At 38.2% G+C, this 22,065-nt stretch overlaps 1 long non-coding RNA gene across 1 annotated transcript in view; it reads left to right on the top strand.

Annotated features, from left to right (window-relative positions):
• LOC148214233 (uncharacterized) overlaps positions 1-22,057 on the top strand; it is a 75,710-nt gene extending 53,653 nt beyond the window's left edge. The window contains exons 2-3 of the long non-coding RNA XR_015798388.1: positions 15,191-15,350; positions 19,291-22,057. This is a non-coding gene — a long non-coding RNA (uncharacterized LOC148214233). The remainder of the gene's footprint in view (positions 1-15,190; positions 15,351-19,290) is intronic.
• The last annotated feature ends 8 nt before the right edge of the window (positions 22,058-22,065 follow it).

Below are 22,065 nucleotides of genomic sequence, written 5' to 3'. Positions count from 1 at the left end.
TAATTCTATGCATGTTGCCTCAAAAATAAGTCCTATTGAATTTCATAGGGATTATTCCCCACCCCCAGCCCACAAATATTCCAAACACCACAACCATAATGACACCATGTGCTTCAAGACATCATGGTGTAAATGGCATCACTTTACCCTCTTTAGACACCCATATAAAAGATCATGGCAGCTTTTAGAGTAGGGATGGGTTACATCTTGCTTCCTCCAGATGCTGCTGAGCTCAAGCTGCCTCAATACTATCCAGCATCATTAATAGTATATTGCAGCTGAACAACATCAGGGACTCCACGTCTTGTCTTTATCTGCACTTAGGATATACTCTGTGTATTCCTCTCAGCAAACCGCAAAGTGAACCCCAGCAAGATGGAATTGATGTCTGCACATCAGGGTTCTCCTTTGGCGCCAGTATTATCCCTGGATGGACAGGAACTACATGTCCAGGAGCAGGTACATGATTTGGGGGTCCTTCTGGACTTATGGCTCCATCAGACAGAGGCTGCAGCTAGGAGAGCCAGCTTGACTACGTGCCAGCTGCATCCTTACATGGTGCAGGAGGACTAAGTAACAGTATTTCATCCTCTCATCATCACATGCATAGACTACTGCAGCGCACTTTACATGAGGTTGCCTTTAAAGTCTACCCAGAAATTACTACTCAGAATGTGCACCTTGTATCTTAATTGGCTCCCAACATTGGGAGCATATTACCTCTGTATTGCAGGCCCCACGCTAGTTACCAGTTCAATTCTGAGTACAATTTAAAGCACTGGTGTGGATCTATAAAGCCCTTCATGATGTAGCACCTGAACACCTACAGGATTGCTCCTTCAACTGACCCTATGAGATGGTGCAGGGAGGGAATCCTTGCTGTCCCACATTTCTGGGATATCGGGGGAGCCAAGGCTAGAAGACACTGCTTCTCTGTAGCAGCACTGATGCTATGGAACGTGCTCCCACTGAGATCAGATTGGCTCCCCTCCCTGGTACTTTTTAGGAAGTTATTGAAAACTGCTTTTTCAAAGAACCTTTGAAAAACACATAAACCTCTTGTTCTTATTTGTGTCTCCTACTTTGGTTTTGGTTTTGGTTTTGTAATTTGCATTGTATGTTGTTTTAATTCTGTTGCTGTTGCTTTGCTTGTGACGTTGTAACCACCAAGAGTGTCATGATTTCAATGGGATGAAAATCAAACAAATAAATATATAAACTGGTAGCATACATCAGTATTATTTCTCCATAATGGTAAAAGGGGATGGGTGGATATGCTAAGGGGCTTGCCTAGAACAGTGAGTTTGTTTCAAAGGGGATCATTAGAGAAGACTTTCTGAAGTTACTGCTATTTCTGAATGGGGGTGTGAAAAGCAGCAGTGTTGCAGAGAAGAAGCAGGAAGAGGAAGCATGCAGAGCATGGCATCTGGAATTCCTCCCAGCCACTTAATAGCAATGTTGACCTGGGTCATGTGACCAAGAGGGAGGGAGATCAAGAAGTGGACAACTGCCCAACTGTTTTTCCCAAAGATGTCGAGTTTCTCTGGTGGCAGCCCAGACTGGAAGCAGTTAAGCCCAAGAATCTCTCTCAGAGCCCTGATGAGTAAGATTGGTTAAGAAGCAAATCACAGCGCAAGAACTTGGGCGAGCACTTTCAGATGAAGAACTTTCAAATGAAGAATCTAGGCAAATTAGGGTGGGATGATTTCGGTACTTCCTCTCACACTCTGTTAACATAAAAGGGAGGAAACCTGTCTCTTTTATGAAAGGGCAGACTGCATCTCTTAATTGTGTCAGAAATGGCTGCTATTCATCTCACAATAGGGGTTTTTTTTTTTTCTGAGTTTCTTTTTCCTCTGCAGCCCTGCCTGGATCCAACCTGTTTTCAAATTTACCTTCTTTTGCCTGTTTCTCCCATCTCACCAAATTTGGTTCTGTTCCATTCTGGTTTGGGACAATTATCTTGATGATGGTTGGACAGAGTCCCAAGACACCTTTCGTATGTATTTTTTCCAACATCTTCTTGGGTTGTAAAGAATAAAAATCACAAAACTTAGACTTCTGATTCAATTCCAAAGTGTAATCTCAGCAGGGCAGTTTTGCTAATTTTTTCAATGAAATAATATTGAGGAAATCAGAATAATGCATTCAAATATTTTATGTGAATATACAGTTGTATGTCCACTCTTTAAAAAACCAAACAACTATCTTGATGAGTAACACATGAGAATGATACATGTGACCTTTTCAGAATTTTTCACCAGGGAAGAGGAGAGGGAGAATCCCAGTAAGAAATCACTGAATCCCTCCACAAAATTATCACAAACTGAGTCAGGGAAAGTCCCTTCTTAACAAAGGATTCCTGACAGATAGGGTTTTGAGTTGTTTGTGGAGGTTTAAGTATGCTCTCACTCATCACATCCCAAATTAAAATTGGAAATCTATTGATCATACTGGCAGTGTTAAGCATTTTAATGCTTGTCTAAACCAGTGACATCAATCTAAATGAAATATTTATTTTAATAGATATGTTTACCTGCATGGACTTAAATCTCTCCTGTTGAAATCAGTGGACTTACACCCCAGCTGTATGCATTTGCATATCCACCATCAAGTCCATGTTGACTCTTAGAGACCAAATAGATAGATTTTCTCCAAGACAATCTGTCTGCATTCTGGTCCTTCAGGTCCTCCAATGGTTCAATAGTAATTGAGTCCACCCACTTTGCTGCTGATCACCTTGTCTTCTCTTTCCTTCCACCTTTCCCAGCACTATAGACTTCTCCAGAGAACTAGGTCTTCATGTAATGTGTCCAAAATCTGATAATTTGAGCCCGGTCACTTATGCCTCAAGCAAGTAGTCTGGATTAATTTGTCTGATGATCCATTTCTTTGTTTTCTTGGTTATCCATGTATTTTCAGGCGTCTTCTTCAACACCAACATTCAAAAGCATCAACAATCTTCCTATCCTGCTTCTTCAAATCCAACTTTTGCTTTCATAGATTGTCACAGAAAAATCATTGTCTTCGCAAGTCTGATCTTTATAGGTGTGTCTATACACACACCGGCATCTGAATATCTTTTCCAAAGCCTTCATAGCTACTCTACCATGTGCTAGTCTGCAAAGTATTTTTTTTAACTGCTGATTCCTTTAGTGTTGATGCTGATCCTAAAAGGCAGAGGCTATCCACTACTTCAATATGTTCATTGTCAATTCTAAGCTGGCCACTGTACTGTTGTCGTTATTTTGGTCTTCCTTATATTTAAGTGTAGTCCCATTTTGTCACTGCTCTTTGACTTTTCTTACTTAAACTTCCAGATCATTTGCATTATACATTTGCAGTATGCATTACCCAGAAATAAATAATACTAACCTCAGTGTTACTGAAGCTCCACTTACTACAGTTTTACAAGTGTTTAACCTTAGAAACAGACTAGGCAGCCTATGTGATGGGCAGCAGGCTGCTGCACTGCAGCAGTAGGATCTTGCAGAATAATATGATAAAAATCATAGAATCATAGAGTAGGAATAGACCATAGAAGTGATCTAGTCTGACCCCCCTGCTCCATGCAGGATCCAATAAAGCATCTCTGATGGATGACCATCTAGCCTCTGTTTGAAGATTTCTAGTTTGTGAAACCAAATATATTACTCCATTTTGAACAGTATATGTTATCCTTTTCTGTGCAGTCATGAATGCAGTAATGTTTGCCTTTGGTTCTTTGGAAGGAAGGACATCAGTCTATATTATTATGATAAACAATTAGAGGTTCCAGGGACACACCAATTACCTGGGTCTGGCTTCCTTTGAAAAGAAGTCACTAGATGTTGATGATGTTGATGTTGATGACAATGATCTGATTTTTGTTTATGTAAGCACTCAAAGAAGCTTACAGAACAAACAAAATATAAAGCATGACAGTAATATAAGTACAGTATAATTAAATCTAAGTTCAAAATCAGTATAATTAAAGTCAACAGTGAAAAGCTTGGTGAAAGAGATGCATGTTCTTAACACCTGGGAAGTTGAGAGGCCCATACCTGGGGAGAGCACTTCACAGTCTGGGAGTCATAGAGGAGAAGATTCATTCCTACATACGAGGTACTAAAACTTCTAGTAGCAGGGGCATCTTCATAAAGGTGTCTTAATCTAATAACCAGGGGCATTCATAGCAGGAGTGGCAATCCCTTAGATAATGAAGCCCTAACCCACTTAAGACTTTAAAGATCAGTACCTTAAATCTGCTTGGTAGACAACTGACAGCCTGTGCAGATCTTTCATTACAAGCATTGTATAATGCCTGTACCATGCACTGGTTAGCAATCTTACACCAATTACAATTTCCAGGCATTTTTCAAAAGTAGTCCCATGTTTCAATAATCAAGATAGGCTCTAACCAAGGTGTAGATAACCATTATCAAGTCTGACTGGCTTAGGAAAGTCGAGGCCACAGTTGGGGCCCTAGCTGCAGTTGTGCAAATGCACTCCTTTCCATAGTTGCCATCTGCAAAATCCAGTAACAGCTAGTACTCATATATTGTAAAACTACTGTTTCTGAGTGAGTGCGGCCTTACTATTACTTATTAATAGTACCTCCATCTAGTCTGGATTATATTTCAGGTTCATCTTCTGCCCATGATCAAAATCAGTTAACTTTCAAAGATACTGATTGCTTCCTTAGAGTTAAATGGTGTGGTTGAATAGAACTGGGTGTCATTAGCATTCTAATGGCACCCTACTCCAAAGCTCCACAAGTATTTCCATGGAGATTGTAAAAATCATAGGGGACAGATAAAACTCTATGGGACACTAAGTCAAGCAGTAATCTCCCAGCACCATCTTCTGGACATACCCCAGAAAGGACTAGAACCACTACAAAACAGTGCTTCCAAATTGCAACTCCCCTAGGCTAGCCTATGGTAAACCATGGGATCAACTGAACTCTGCAAGAGCAAAGAAGCCACTTAGGGACAATTGTATCAAACTACTCTGGCCACCTCTATGTTCCACAGATCAGCCAAGGCTTCAACAGCACTGCTGACAAGTGAGACAGGAAATTTCTCAAGTGCTTTCAGAAAACCATCCAGATTTACCACATTCATGGGACAGATCATTTTAACTACTCCTCCACCCATGCAGAGATTTGTAGCAGCTGACAACCTAAAGCAGAGTATCCATGACAGTGAGTTACAAAAAGCTTCTCCACTGTCCAGTCTCTGGGACCAGTTGAACAAAATAAAAAAATCTATAGTGTGCCTGGCTGCCTGTGTGGGGATAGTTAGCTATGGAGACAGGTCCATGGTTGTCCTGGCAGACATGAAATTCTGAGCCACTTGTGATTAGCAACCTCAGTATGAAAATTAAGATTCTCCCAGAAATCTAGGATAGTCTACTGCCACGCCAGAATTTACCCTAGCTAGCTCAGGAAGAGAGATTATTGTACATAAGGGTGGATATGGCACCTTCTCTATCCACAAATGAAGCAGCAAACACTCAAAGCTGGGAGATGTTAGCCTGACACGACTTCCCTGACTTCCAGTCCCAGCCTGCTGAATCCAGATTAACTCTCTGTACTTCACTCAACCAGGTATCCGTAATACATGCAGATTAGTGCTTTCATTTAGGATGAAATCTTGAATAATAGACGTTTTATTAGCCACTGACCTGTCATTAAAAAGTAGGGGCTTTACTTTGGATACTCCACCTTTCCTATCATCTTGATTTCCTTGGTTAGCCTGCAACCTAAAAGGAATGGATGCCAACCAACCTCCTGCCTGTTTTCCCCTTACAACAGCAAGGTTGAAGCCTCCCATTATATCTCCCCCTGCTGGTGGCTACTTTAATATTTGCTCCATTTCCATGCTCTATTCCCCGTTCCTGGTCCAGCAAAGAGAACTAGCGTGCCAGTTGTTCTCTTCACATTTTCTCTTCAAATTTACTACTGTTAAGCAGATTCAGGGCAACATCCCTTTGTACTATGGGAGCAAATGATGGAACTCAATAGAGTACCTTCAGCCAGGCAGAACTCCTGCAGTCTTGCAAAGAAAGCTGGAAGGGTAGTTGTTTTTTCACAGGTTCTCTCCAAATGGTTGCTGGTGTTTTTTATGTTTTATGGTAGTTTAGACATGTGTGCTTATTCACAAAGAAACATGGGTGGGAGAACATAGGTAAAGAGGCACAAATTAAATACGCCAACAGACACCCAAATCTACTGAGCCGCATTTCTAGAGAGAGAAATATTAGTTTCTTACAAACAAAGCAACATTTCAGTGATAGATTTAACATGCATTCTAAAGGGATAAACAGCTTCAGTAAGTGGGTTTGAGCTGCGTGCTCAAAGGCAGGAGACTATGAAGCTAACAGATCTGAGCTGCAAAAAACCGGACAATCATTAGATGGCAGCAAAGAGATGCAGAAAACCACAATATTCTAAACTTTTTGTTTTGTCAGGAATCATGAGATGGAAAAGTAAATGCTTCTGTGATAGCAGAGAACTGCCCACTCAATTGAGATAGATTGAAATGAGTTGGTATCATGGTGTTCATATGTATTCCATGAGCCAGGCTGAGTATATTTTCTGATACGCACAGCGAAATAGGCAATTTGAAGCTAGACAGCAGTCACTGAGAATTCTTGTTCCATGTTCATATTATCTGAATTTGGCAGTAAATTTGTACAGTCTGGGTCGATGTATATGTCTGCAAAAAAGGCACAGGAAAAAGTTGTGTTATCAGCCAGATTATTCATAGGTCAAATCATTGTCATAAATATGCACACATCATACATGACATTTGTGTGGCGTTACTTGGAATTTACACATAAAAATCTGCTGATAAACTCAGCAGAAGTAGTATGCAAAATCCTCTTTTTCTGTAAATTAAGTTCTGTCTAAATGCAATGGGTAATGTTATTTGGAAATGTTAGTCATCATTAGGATGATTACTGGTTTAACATTATTTGATCTGGCCAAGATAATCATGTGTTAATTTAAAATCTAGGACTTATTAGTGCTTCTTGGGACTTATTAATATATCCCCTAGAATCTTTTACCTTTTTTTCTTTTTATATTTTTTTCTTTTTGGATATCTGCACATAATGGCATATTGAAATCTTACTATGGAATTCTAGGGGAATATTAAATACATCTATAAAATACTATAGAAATGATAAATTGATACAATGAACATGGCGAGAATATAAAATTTCCCAGTCTATTTACACAATAGTTTGTCACCTGTTCTCTCTGAAAATGTAGAAACCACCTTATTTTAGCAGAAGTAGTAATTCCAGTTTTAAAAAATTAAGGGTATAACCTTATATCCACTTATTAGGAAGTAAATTGTCAATAAACGTACTGTTTAATTTCCTGCTCTTGCAACTTTTTAATACTGTTTAAAACTACTGGCTGCAATCCTACATAAAGTCTGCTCTTTTGCATTATTGGCAGCCTTGATTCCAAGCAATTTAATTTTATGCAAGAATAAAGGCTTGGACTGGCCTCCCACAGTCCTATATTTGGAAGGACTGAGCATATTGATTCATTTATCATATTTACTGAAATGAATCCATTATTTATTTTGTACTTTTGAAGTAAATAAATGTACATACCACTCACCTTTTTAACAAATTAAATAACAAAAATATGCTGTTCCAGTAACCATTGTTATTTCATCTAATGATACATTCTATTTTTTAGTTAAGTCTTATGATTTATGTCTACTGGTTCATTTGTATGCAAATTCAATTATGTTAACCCTTTTTTATGTTACTATTTTTAAAGAGTTATTTTCAAAGCAAAGTATGGTATTATAGCCATTGTGTCATTTGATTGGTGTCTGTTTCTTTACCAGGAGAACCAATTCTTAATACACCGACATATCCTGCATGCACACAAATCTGCAGAGGGCTGAGGCATTCTCCAGATTTGGGGTGTGTACAAGTACCGGAGGAAACAGGATAGCAGGAAGCCTCATTGCACACAATATTGCTGTAATATTTCTCTGTTAATGTAAATAACTCATCCAATATTTTAAACTCTCACTACTTGACATTTGTAACATGTCCAAAGATTTCCAGAATATTTTTTCCAATATTAGTGCACTTTAATGAAACTCAACAAAGAAAAATCAGCTGTGACATGTACTTCATATTCATTTGAAAGATCTGTGCATTTGCTGGAGTACAGTACTGCATATAAATTAATTGTCCAGTCCAGGAAAAGTAAAGATTCCCACGAGCTGAGCTTGTCTCATGGTGATTACATGGATATGTAATTTTCTTGATAATAATAATAATAAAGAAGTGGTTTCCCTTTGCCTTCTTCAGGAATAGTTTTTCTAAAACTTCCCAGTCTAGCCCACAACCCAGGGATTTCCCAGTAGTCTCACATCCAAGTACTGATCAGGTTGACCATGCTTAGCTTTTTCAAGATTACCCACTTCTTTATATTCAGTTTTGGTCAATATGTTTTGGTGATATTATTAAAACCCATTATTTTTTTATTCCAGGAAATTATTGAATCCCATTCTTAGATATTTCAGTCCTAAAATCTTATTATTTATCTTTACAAATATCTAATAAAGATTTTACATTGGATAGGAAACTGTTGCTTCCTGATTCCTGTCCCAGAGCCTTCCACATGCCAGGAGCAAGATCAATGCTTCTGCCCCCTTTGTCCTCACACGGCTGCTGGCCTCACTTTAACTTCACTAACAGAACTGATGAACTTTCAGCATAGCTGCTGCTCAGAGGAAATCATTTTGCAATGTGTCCTCTGGAGATTTGGGGGAGATTGGTAGAAACTGCTGCTGTTTTCTTCTCCCCTGGAGTTTTCTCCTTCTTCCTGAAGCCAAGGCATCTTGGTGTCTCCCCTGGCCTTCTTGGTTGCTTGGAGGAATGTTTTGCCACGTCCTTGCTCAGAGGCCTGGTAGGGTTGTTCTGTTTTGTTCTGCTGTGAAAAACTAATATTGCAAAGGAAGAACCAGGTGGGAAATCAACTGGCTACACTTTTATGTAGCCTGTCATTAGCCAGCTGGAACAAACACTACTTCTCAATGGCTCAGTGGAAGGAATAAATGCAGGAAGGAGGACAGCTGTGAGGACACTCATATAGCAGTTTGAAAATGCATAGTATGTAAGGGTAAAAGCTGACGCTTGTATGGAAGTGCTTTCAGTAAATTTCATAATAATAAATCGGCTCTGATAAAACCTCTCGTGATTTTACCATAGCCTATGGGTTCTGTGCCCAAGAAGAATCCTTGCAAGCAGCACACAGAGATACTCTTTTCTCCAGTTCTTGCAGAAGTAGGAAAGTGTGCTGGATACTTTGCATTGCCTTTATTCTTGAGCCCTATTTTGTCTGAATAAGAAAGCCAGGCAACAGACAAGGTAAGGAAAATTATTGGTGGATTCTCCTGGCTTTCTTTGCCCTCCCAGCCAACATCACCAGTCAACAAGTCAAATCATGCTCCTTATCCAAAGGGATGGCTGGTGCTGGGGAAGGGGCATGTGTTGACATATGGCCAAACCAGCAAGGTTTTAAGCAAGTGTTTTGCAGAAGTGTATTCAAAAGCAGTGTTTCAGCTGATATCAGCTGGTAGTTGGGCTACTTTTAGACAGAGGTTTACAACTATTCTGGAATGCATTGGCACAAAGCATGCTAACCCTAACTTTGACTTATCCTCTGTGTATCGTGTGTGTGGCAGGTGAATATCGCTTCTTCCCCAAATTCTCTTGCCAGGTCTAAAGGAGAAGGGGGAGCCAATTCTTTACCTGCAGATCTGGTCCCACAGGTCAGGTTTGTTTTTCTTCTCTTCCTTCCCTTCTTACTGCGAGCTAACAGAGAAATGGAATTTATCTGTAGCTTGCTCAGTTTCAGTCTACAGCCACCTTCAGTCCAAAAAGGTGATTCCTTTCAAATCTGTGGTGTGAAGGGGAGGCCAGCAGTAGGAAGGGGAGAATACCCTCCTTTGAGTTCTGCTAGTGCCCACCAAAGGATTCCAAATAGGCACCATTTGTTGCATGTGCTGGGAGATTCACTTTCTAAAGTAGTGGCAAGCAGTGGATCAGAGCTGATCTTTGGACATAAGCTTGAATTAAGTCTCAATTATTTTAATTATTTAGACTCTCTGTGAAAAAAGAAGGGGATTAGAAGTGGGGACACCTCTTTTGAAAACTGCCTAGCTCCTGAAATGGACAAATCATTTACTCCAAATGTCAATGGTTGTTAAAAAAAAAAAAATCCAAAAATAATAACTACCAACTGAAACTGATCTGTTTTGTCTATTTTGGCCACTAGGCATTTAACTTGACCACTGCCATCCAAATAGGCACTTACTCAGGAGTAAACCCCTTTGAATTCTGTGGAGGATGGGCTTCAGCAGTAGAAGCAGCCCCTGGGCTACAGGATTGCAACTTGAGCAAACTTCCCATATGAACCATGCAATCCTGTGCATGCCTACTGAGGAGTTGTGGTCAACAGAGTTCCCTACTAATTCAAAAAGGAGTTCTTCAAGACCTACCTCCAGTACCATTTGTTCTTATTTATCAAAAGCCTTAGGACACATAGAAATAAATGCAGGTTTACAGCTTTTATTGTTCATTTTCTGAACTAAATGAATACAAGTTTACAAGTTTAATTATTCAACGTTATTGTTTCACTTCCCTCACACCCACACAACCATACCTACTTGTTTAATTTAAAGTCTGGCTGACCAATCTGAGTTTTTAGAGAAGAATCAAGATCAATGCCCCAATGAAATCTCATTCTATGTGATGGTTCTGAAGCGCTACAATTCCCATCCTGCCCTTCGGCGGAACTGGGACAGGAGTGGTGCAACCATCCTAGTTCTTCTTGATTTCTCAATGGCCTTTAATACCATTGACCTTGTATCCTTCTGGATCATCTGTGGAATTAGATTTGGGAGCACAGTACTTCAGTGGTTCTCTTCCTTTCTCTGTGTTCAGTTTCAATCAGTGTTGATGGTAGCGGAGAGATCAAGCCAAGCACCCCTGATATGTGGGGTGCCACAGGGCTTGAGCTCTCACTCCTCTTTAACAGCTACACAAAACTATTAGGTGAAGTCATCCATCAGTTTGGGGTTAGGTATCATTACTATGTTGATAATAACCAATTGTGTATCTCAACCCCAAATCAACTAAGTGATGCTATCAGTGAGGTATCCCAGCGTCTAGAAGCTGTGAGGGTCTGGATGGGGAGGAACAGAATCAGTCTCTACCCTGAAAGACTGAGTGGCTGTGGGTATTTGGACTCCTTGGATCCAGATATGACCCAACTTTAGCTCTGGATGGAGTGGCACTACCCCTCTTGGGGATGGTGGGCAACTTGGGGATTTTTATGGATACACAGCTCCATGAAGACCTTCAAAGATCCATCTTGTATGCCAATTGTGCTTTTTTCTAGACAATCACTCAGGCTTTTGTCACCTTGTGTGTGGACTATTATAACACAATCTACATAGAGCTGTCCTTGAAGACCACACAAAAGCTGCAGCTTGTCAAGAATGCAGTGGCTCAGGCAGTGATGGGTCTCCCTCAGTATGCCCATGTAACATCTCTGCTTTTTGAGCTGCACTAGTTTTCAGTAGGCTTTTGGGTGCAATTCAAGCCCTTCATAGCACAGGATGTAACTACTTGAAACATAGCCTATCTCCCATAGTGTCTGTCCATCCTCTGTACAATCTGGCAGAGATGGCATGCTCTGGGTCCCATCAATGAAATAATGTCATCTGACCCAAGAAGCATAACTTCGCCACCCAAAGTCACTTGGACTGAGATGGGCGGTTATAGAAATTGCATAAACAAACAAACAAACAAACTTCTTTGTCACTGCTCTTGCCCTCTGGAACAGCATTCTTCCTGAGATTCATATGCCCCCCCAATGACCTTATTTTTAAAAAGCTCTTAAAAGCTGGGTTTTCTCCCAGGCCTTGGCTAATCAGCGGTGGGAACCTCACTAGTGCTGTTGTCATGTGGAAGCATGCCAATTCTTCTCTGTTGCTTTATCACTAATAATTGTTGTTCTTTCTGTTTTTAACACTGTATGCTGCCCAGGGTCATTCTGAATTGAGCAGCCTTACACATTTAATAAATTTAATGAAACTCACTTTTCCAACTCCTGATAAGGATTAGTCACTCCCAGATAGATATTTTTTGCATGTCCCCTGATACTTAAGTTATGCATGGAAACCATATCTTCCTTTGAGAACCACTTTGTGTTCTGAGAGTTGTCTTTTTAGCTATTATATTTTGGTATTTTTTTATACGAGCTGAAGTATTTCATACGCTGAAATCTTCTAGAACAAAACCTTTGCACCTATGGCCTTGTCTGAATGGCTATTGTCTTTCGTATATATGCATGTATACTTTCACATAAACTACATATCAAGATATCAAGATTTAAATATCGATATATGATAACTTCATAATAATACTAATAACAACATGGTGACATAATATGCTAGGGATCCTTGACAGACCTGAAGGATTTTTGTGGATTTTCACCTTCCACTCACCTACCTAGTGCTAGAGTCATGCACTATCCTGAGGCAATGTCATCCCAGGCACAACTTTCCTAGTAAGCAATACTTGATACCTCTTAACCATGAGCTTTTCATTAATGTGACGTCATGCTGATTGTACGAAAATAGTATAAAGGGGTTTTTTAGATTGTTAGTTATTTCCTGTGACTAGGAAAAAAAGGTAATAGGAAATAATGACATGGCTTGCCAGTTCTGCTGTGGTTGTTCCTAAAAAGGATTTTTATTTTAAAGAAACTATGTTACGATCTAACATGTCTTTGCCATGATTTCTGTTTCATGGACCTAAAGAGCTTAAGAACTGAGTCTGAAACTACGATGTCATTCTATGTCTTGGGGAGAAACATGCTTCCTGAATATCATAGCAATACTTCACAGCACAGGGGATGGGGGGTTGAAATACCATTTTGGAGACAAGGTGGAACACCCTATAATCTTCCATGATAAACTATTGTGTTCACAGAACCTCTTACCCCAACATGAGTGCTACTGTTGTAATTTCTTCCCATTTTGCCAAAAGCAACTATTAGCCAAACTAGAAGTAACATAGGACATATCTTGAGGCACAGTTCTCCAGTGGTCTAGTAGTCCTCCTGGAGATACATTTCTCTTTTTAGGGGGAAAAGATCCTATGAACCTGTAAGATTAAATTAAAAAATCACTCTATAAGGAAACAATTAAGCATTCTATCCATCTGTATTACTGCTATTCTCAAACTCAGAGCCAATAACTCTGCACTGAGTCCATAAAAGTTTTCATTGGAGATCTCTAGACTTCTGATGGACTACAATTCATAAATCAGAAATCTCTTGGAAGACTGGTAATCAAATTAATCTACATAAGCTGATATTAATGAAAGTTTTTCTCCCCTTAGATGGATCTGCTGATCATCTAAGGACCATAAGAAATATCTGAATTAAAGAAAGGTACTTAGGTAGTATGAGATGTGCATCCAAATAAAAATTCCTGTGGAAAGACCATGCACATACCTCTAGGAAAGAAAATAGTATGGGAGAAAAGATTAAATATTACCTTTCTAATGTCCCAGCTATAACCTGTTTTATTCTTGTAGCTGTTCCTAACTTTTAAAAAAGATGACATCCTAATCTTTGATTATACATATTTATAATGTATAGTTTATACACATATAGTTTATTTGCTTCTTAAATACATTTCATATGGTTGGAAATAACTTTTTTTTTCCTTTAGTCACAAATAAGTTAAAAGCTGCAAGAAATCAAAATCTGTGTGTGGCATGAGGGAGTAGAAGTTGGAGCTCAGTATATTCAGTATCAGATTTTAGGGAAAGGAAACTTGAAAATCGCACAAGAGCCCTGCAGAAATATCTTGATTTATGCTTTCTCTTTCATAGATACTAGAAACTCAACAATGCTTTTTTTTCTCTCAGTCTAACCACAAAAATGTTCCAATCTATGCATCCGATAAAGGGTGTTGGAAGAAATTATTCAGTTAATGTTTTGTGACGGTTTTTATGTTTATGTTTTATATTCAATATTCAATCTGCATTAGATTCTTATAAGTCTCTATGTTTCTGAAAAACTCCAATGATACCGCCACCTTCAGATCCATCTTTTAAAAAAGAAGAAAACAAGAAACAAGAAAATATCTGTAATAATAATTCAATAGTATTTATTTTATGTTGGTGCTGCTAATTGAGCTATGCTGTGCCTTCTAAGTAATTGGATCAAACCAATGATATAAGAGATCACAAATCTCAACTTTGATGGGATATAAATCAATTTGGGGGGAAAAAGAACTTGGAATAGGTAATTTGGAAATTTAAAAAAGAAGGCTTTGCATTCTTCCTTCTCTTTGCAGCCTCCTATGCTGCAAAAATCTTCTCTAGAGAGTTGATTCTCACTTTTGGATGTATGCAAGTGAAATGGTGGTGTGTGCAGGGGGATATTGTAAAAGACACCAAAGATGTTAACCCCAAATTGGTTTAGATGCTAGGGTAAACTAATACAAAACTGAGTAACCACATGAAGGCCCCAGCAAGGAACTCAAGACTATAGCATGAAAATTTCAGGTGCAAAATGTCCAAATTCCATCAACCTGGTATTAGGGATTTTTGTGGGAATGTGAACTATTTCCTCTAAAAGGCCTCCTGCTTCTATTCCCACCCTTCAAACTTCTCAAAAGGGTCAACACATATGTAACAATGGGGGGAATGACTCTTGAAATGTCACAATATCACAAGAGGCCATATTCAGAAGCTTGTGAGGACTTAGAAGCAGACCTGACACATGAAATTCTGCCAACTTCTTTAATTATTTTAAATTCCATGGAAGCACTATTTGCCAACTCCTCTTCTCCCTGATAGGCTCATCACTTCTTCACTTCAGTACATGTTATTCCTGTATTATTCATTCCTCATCCTCTTGAGACACTTTCATCAGTGGGAAGAGGCATTTCCATAATATAACCAGAATGATGAAAGCCACGTTAGAAAAGGCAATTATCAACCAAGAGGTTCAGTGAATTAAAAATAACAATAAGGAAGGATGAGAGGGCCAGTAGCAAGGGCTACAATGTTGTGCAGATATTTTATTTATATAATTGTATGTTATGTATGCAATTGATCTAACTGCATCATGCCTTTCTTCTAGGCTTGTGCTTCCACGAAGGCCTGAGCAAAATAACCACTCAATGCTGCTTTGCAAAGCTCTGTCAATTTCCTTAGTGTTGTACCAAGCCTCCTTCACAGCCTACTCTCCTATTTGGCAATGGCAGAGAAAGCTGCACGATGATGCAAAGCATCTCATCCAGGTGAATCAAACCCAGCTTGCACAGGCTTGCTTTCTACTTACTCAATACATTATTAAGAGATCATAAAGAAAGTTTGGTTTATTTTTTTATTTGTGCTATGCCAAAAATGCAGTTCTTTTCTTTGTTCACATGTTTATTATTACATTTATATGCAGCGCTGTGCCAAAATGAACTTCTCATTGGAGATGCCCGTGTTTCCTTTAATGAGAAGTCATTTACCTTAATGAGAAGATGAATAAGCATGTGTGTGAGTGCCCTTTCAATATCTAGTCATCTTTTCAGCAGACCACAGCTTCTCTATCTCATGTCATTTAAATCTGAAGGGAAACCTTCCCAAGGGGCTTCTTCAGCATTAGTAGTGAGGTGGGAGAACAGCAACAATATTCTTCAACACTTCACAACAATAAAAGAAGTTTAAAGAGACCATTAAAAGAAGTTATAAGGAAATTTGAAGCATGGGTGGTGTGGGTCTTCCGGGCTGTTCCAGAAATTTGAAGCAGTCTGAGAATGAGGTTCTAAAACAGGCATGGGAAGACAGATTAGATTAGAGTACTGTATTAAAATCTATCTTCTAAGTGGCTACAAGGCAAAAGAGGAACAGCGTCAGTGTAATTTGCTTGCCCAGAAGTTATATTACCATTACCTACCAAACTTTGTGAAATCGAGGGTATTCAGAGTGGTAAAGGTGGTAAATAATGACAAGTACATGACGTTATCATGCAAATGCCATGACTTACTTACTTGTTCAGCTGATGCAAATACATAATTGCAGTGTTTGTGGGGTGATGGCATCATCCTGCACATGTATTCATTCTGGTGCTATCACAGTTTCTTAAGATTGCTGCTGTGGCCATCAGTTCTACTTCACTTCTATAGGTAACATGGCAGCAATGTAGTGCCAACACAGTCCAGATTTGCAACCTGTCTTTCCCCCATTTGAAGCTGTTGGCTGGGAGATTTCATATATGTGGTGGTGGATATATATATGTATGTACATTTGTGTATGGATGTGTTAAACATACAGAAGTGTAGCAACCATTTTTCTTTAGTTTCTCACCAAAATTAGCTGAAATTGTCCACCTTTATTTTAGGGCTTGCTATAAAACATTAGAAACCACAAAAATTGGGACTTGATTGGCTTCCAATATTTAGTGGCCCTTGGGCCTTTCTTTAAATGAATAATTTAGGAATTGGATCTAATGCCAGCTGCTCTTTCAGTAAGCTATGATTCCGCCACCCAGGGATAGGGGTGGGGGTTAAAAAAAAGACAAGATGCTGGCTTCAACTGCTTGATCAAGGACCCCCCTTTTAACATATGTATGATCTATCACATCCACATAAAAAGTCAAAAAGTCTTCAGTCAAGTGGTCATGGATGTTGTCTTGATTTTTTAACCTCTCCTGCAGAAACCCCTGCCTTTACCCAAGTAGAAATGTTGGCACATGGTTTATGAGGTACTAACTCTACTATCATCTCTTGATAATAATTGACATTGGACTGGAACATTGAACTTTAGCGCCCTTAAAATTTTGGAATGCATGTGTATAACTATACATATGCAAAGGGTTACTGGTAAAATATATCATAGAAATAAGCTGTCCATTGGATTTTTGTCCACTATGGTTAATTCCCTTGATATGTCTTTCAGGCTTTTTCTACTTCTGCCCGGAGTATACATGAAAGGAATTTGTAGGTGAAAAAAATAGATAGGATTGATTTTTAAAAAAATTTTAAATTGATTTTTTTATATGTCCATCTCTTGACAATAATAATTGGTTCCCAAATTATTGTCCTTAATTTTTAGAGCATTAATATTGTAATGTTGTATCTATATTTTTTTTGTTTTAGTGATTAAAAGATTAAAAATGTCTTCAGAACATCTGTATATGAAAAGCAATCCTGCATCTGCTGACCTCAAATAGTAGCTATCCATACAAATGTTCATGTGATATCACATACATGATAGATGCAATTATCTAAATGTAGCACTTTGAAAACACTTCAAAGTAAAAAATTAAGTTATTACTAAATCATTTTCTTTCTAATTACTAATATACAAGATACAATTACACAAGGCAAGGACTTTTTAAAGCTTTTTAAAAAATCAATCCTATCTATTTTTTTCACCTACAAATTCCTTTCATGTATACTCTGGGCAGAAGTAGAAAAAGCCTGAAAGACATATCAAGGGAATTAACCATAGTGGACAAAAATCCAATGGACAGCTTATTTCTATGATATATTTTACCAGTAACCCTTTGCATATGTATAGTTATACACATGCATTCCAAAATTTTAAGGGCGCTAAAGTTCAATGTTCCAGTACTTTTTTCAACTGATCTTAATACACAGGCTATTTAGCTAAATTGGTGCTCTTTTTTAGTACATGCAATGGAACAACAGAGCTGTCTGCAATTCTGAATTGTCCTAATGGTTGGGGCTATTAGAATTGTCGTGATGAGCTCCTGAATTCTAAATTTACTCCTACACTATTGGATAGAGGTAGTTACTAAAACAAACTGGCTGCACAGACAATAGAGCTCTGCAGCCCTGGATTTATTCCAAAAAGGAGTTTTGGAGCACGCAGAGCTCCAAATAGAGCAACTGTTTGCCATTCTTAAAATCTCTGTACCTTTTCCCAGGATCATACAGCAGCTGAAGGGCAGCAATCCTCTCTCTGAAAAAGATGCAACTGCCTTAAAGAGTTTCAGACCAGTGGTCTGTTTGTGCTCCCAAACACCAAGAAACACCTTTTCAAAAGGTACTGAATCTGAAGCGCTGTGCAGCCCTACTGGTTAGCTAATGCAGATGGTTTTTTCCATTTCAACCAGTATCTTTCAGGCATTAAAGGCAGTAGAGACCATTTACTTCTCTATGAGAAATATTAAAAGCACTGCTTTTTGCAGAAATATTCCCATTCCCCTGATACAGGAGCAGTATATGAGGAGCGCAACATTCTCAATAAATATTGACAGGCTGAATAGTCCTTTTAGATGGAAATTAAATTAAATTAAAAAAGGAAAATGCAGATATATGTCTTCACATATTTAAAAAGAAACGCTAACTTGCTAGAATGTAAATATTTAGGTCAAACATTTGTGGCCTCTGGTAGACAGAAAAAAAATGAATTACTCATATATATCCATACTTAATCATGAAATTCAGAAAAAGAGATTCAGGATGAAGCAAGGAGGGTTTTAATCTTACAATTCCAAACTGAAGAAGGGAATTATAATAATTGCTTCAATTTGTGCTCCATTTTTTTCCAGTACTTGAAATCACAAATGAAGACATTTTGATTCTTGGATATATGAATGGGGTTCTTTCCCCAAATCTTGATGAACTTGGTTCATCCAAAAGCAATTCTGGATGAAATTTAAATATATATATTTAGATTATATACCACTATTTTCTCTCTCAGATGCATGGAGATAGAGAAAGAATTTACGTATTATTCTTCTGTTTACAAAACTTTCTCAAGAATGTGTTGGATATCTAGCTCATATGACTCAACTAAACTTATAGGAACAAAAGTTTCAAACTATATTATTTATACAGACCATAAACTCAAAATCATAAGATTGCAAAGAGGAGCATCTGGCTTGAAAAGGTGAGGTCTGAATGGTCTATTATTATTGTAACATTATATTAAATTGAAGTGCCAATATGAATTAAAGAATTTCTTCCAGAGTATTAACTTTTGATGTTCTTTATTTACAGTATGAGATTCTAGTAAGAGGTTTATGAGAGGATTGTTTAATTCTTTGTCATCAAATAGAAAGAAAGCCCTACAAAAACAAAAGGATATATTGTTTTCAATTGCAAAAAAAAAAAGAGAGAGAGAAAAAATTATTACTTCAGTTTGGGATGGAAGGCAATGCATTTCATCTCTAGAGGAAATAATGAACCAATGTAATAAACATTATTCTTGATTATACAGAAAAGAAACATCGAGTCTGGAGAAGGTGAAAGAGTATTTACATATAAGACAGATCATGAAATTTGCAATTCAACAAAAAGGAAGCCATCAATAAGCCAGTCATAGAAGAAGAAGAAAAGAAAGAATACAGAAATTGAAAGTGAATACAATGCCAGGAACAGATAGATTTTCTGAAACATAAAACTTTTAAAGAAATCTTGATGAAATCATTAACACAGGTAATGAATGAGATACAATGTCAGTTATATCAAGAGGCCTATATTGCTTTGATTTACAAAGAGGGAAACGATCCAGCTCCTCATATAAGCCTATTTCTTTATTGAATGTAGATTATAAGCATTTTATGGCTATACTTATGAAGTGGTTAAATAGCCTCCTACCTGATCTAACACAACCTGATCAGGCTGCATTTGTCCTGAAGAGATATCATAGAAATAACACCAAATATATTTTGAACGCAATTAATGATATGAACAACAACAACAAAAAACCAAGAAAATGGCTATGATTTTTTTTTTAATACAGAGAAAGCTTTTGATAAATTAAAATGGCCCTTTATGTAACTAGCTTTGAAAAAGATGAATTACGGTTCAAGTTTTCTCATATGGAGACACAACATTTATAATAAACAGGAAGCCAAGAAAAGGGTAAAACTACTTTTATCCCAAAACTGAATTATCATGAAAAGGACATTTATTGGCATTACAGCCATTAACAAGGAAGATACAGCAAGAGAATAAAATTTCAGGAATCAAATAGGCAAATCAAAATATAAATTAGAAACAATTCAGGTCTCTGCTATCTAGGGCAGATCAACACTTTAAACTTGGCCCATTACCAGTATAAGCCATTCACTGCTTCTGGAATGACATCATTTTCCACCCCTCACAGACCATTGCAAATGCACCCCACATCTGTGTTTTCCAGTTTTGATTCAAGACTGCTGTTTTCTGACCTGAGTCATCTTAAGCCCTTGAGAGTGGATGGCCTACAGCGCTTCATTTTGTGGTAGTAGCAGCCCCAACTCTGATTGACTACAGTGCTGGGCTGTCATCCCCTCTAGGTAGACCAGAAATCAACTCCACCAGAAGGCTAAAACTATTATTATTGAAATTGGCTATAATAACAGACTCTTGCAACTCTGATTGTGCTGTACCTCCTTCTCCTTCTTATAGTTCAATGAATTAGGGAGGCATCTATCTGAGCCACTTCCAAATGTTATCTGACCATTCTTAAAATATGTTTTAGCTCCTTTTGCCTAGGCAATTGCTTCTGCATATCTCTGTCAAAGTCATCTTCCTTACTCTCTATACTGGCATACCCCCTTGCCTCCAGTAGGTGATCACTGCTCTGTGGAACTATTTCATCCTAGGCTGCCAGGTAGCTACTGTTCTCTGCTGGTCAGCAGTTGCTGTTTGATGGTTAATGGTTGATTTTTTGATGGGCCATTAAGTCTGTGAACCATCCTCAATTCTAGAAGCTTAAGTCCATTCATCCTTTATAGTGCATCTTCCAGTGGGCACCCTTTTGCTTTCTGCCCAGGTATGATGAAGCCTGCTCTCCTTGCTTTCCCACTCCCACTCCCTGCCCACAGCTTCCTTTCCCTTTCTTTTATTTTTTAAAACAACTTTTAAGTTAAGTAGGAATGTCTCTACTTTGTTTCTCTGAAGCTGAAGGACCAATTCTTCCTTGCTACAAACTTTTCATGATCCTACAAAATAAGGTAGGAACAAAAGAACAACATATTTTCTAACACTTTGATTATTGTAGCATCAGAGCTATGATGGTATTGTAAGGGGGAAACAAAAGCCAGTAAGGTTTACTTTACCTGCATGGTTGGGAAGGGTAAAAAGTAGGAGGATGACCAATCAAGTTTCAGAGTAGCCGTAGTCTGGACTGAGCACCAGCCTGGCTCCATTACCAACCCACTGCAATGTTTAAAGTCAGCCTCAGGATCAATCAAGAGCAGCCCAAGAGAGCAGCAGCTTAGGCTGCAATGCAGAACTGCTATGAATCTATATGTGTGATCTGTACAATATCCACAATTATTTCATAATTTTGCTCTCCTCATAAGAATTCTTTATCTAATTGTTTGCTCATTGCTGGGCATCTATATGCTTAAGGACAGTACTGAAATGATCATCTGTAACCTGGAATTCCTAAAGTTAACTTAAGAAAGTAATTCTGAGTAGGTGGCCTACAAATGTGATTAATAAATGAATAAGTAAATAGCTGAGAGTATCATACGAGACAACCAACTACAGCCACTAGAAGACTTGGAAAGCTCAGGTCAGAAGAATCAGATTCAGAGAACGTGCAACAGGAATAACCACTGAGGAAGGTCTCTGACACTTACTTCAAGAACTGTGCAAGATCATACTTCAGGTGATGTTCCTTTAAATAAGTGCCCCAGCAACTATTCTATTGCATTTAAAGACAAAGTACCACCCTGAAAGATAATCCCTTCTGGTCCTATTATTAACCAGGCCCAATTCTGCTTAGCTTCCAAGCCCACAAAAGGTAGCCATATCCAGCCAATTGCTTTATGATTAACCTATTTTATTCAAATAAAACTTTATTTACATTTAAATATATTTGGGGATTTTATGTTGTTGGGGAAAATATTGGCTTTTTCCAGAAAACAAAGTCTGAGATTGATTTGCCTACCAGTACTGGTAGGTTAGTAAGGGGAAAAACAATTCAGTTAAGTTTGTGGAGATTTAAGTTTGCAGAGATTTTTCTCATTACAATGACATTTACCTAGAGGAAAAATAA

Source organism: Python bivittatus, unplaced genomic scaffold (genome assembly GCF_059951505.1).
Source record: "Python bivittatus isolate LINGU-HERP-01145 unplaced genomic scaffold, Pbiv_v1 ctg000700_np1212, whole genome shotgun sequence".
NCBI lineage: Eukaryota > Metazoa > Chordata > Lepidosauria > Squamata > Pythonidae > Python > Python bivittatus.
Note: the sequence above shows the minus strand (reverse complement) of the source record. Positions and strands in the feature narration are given on the sequence as shown.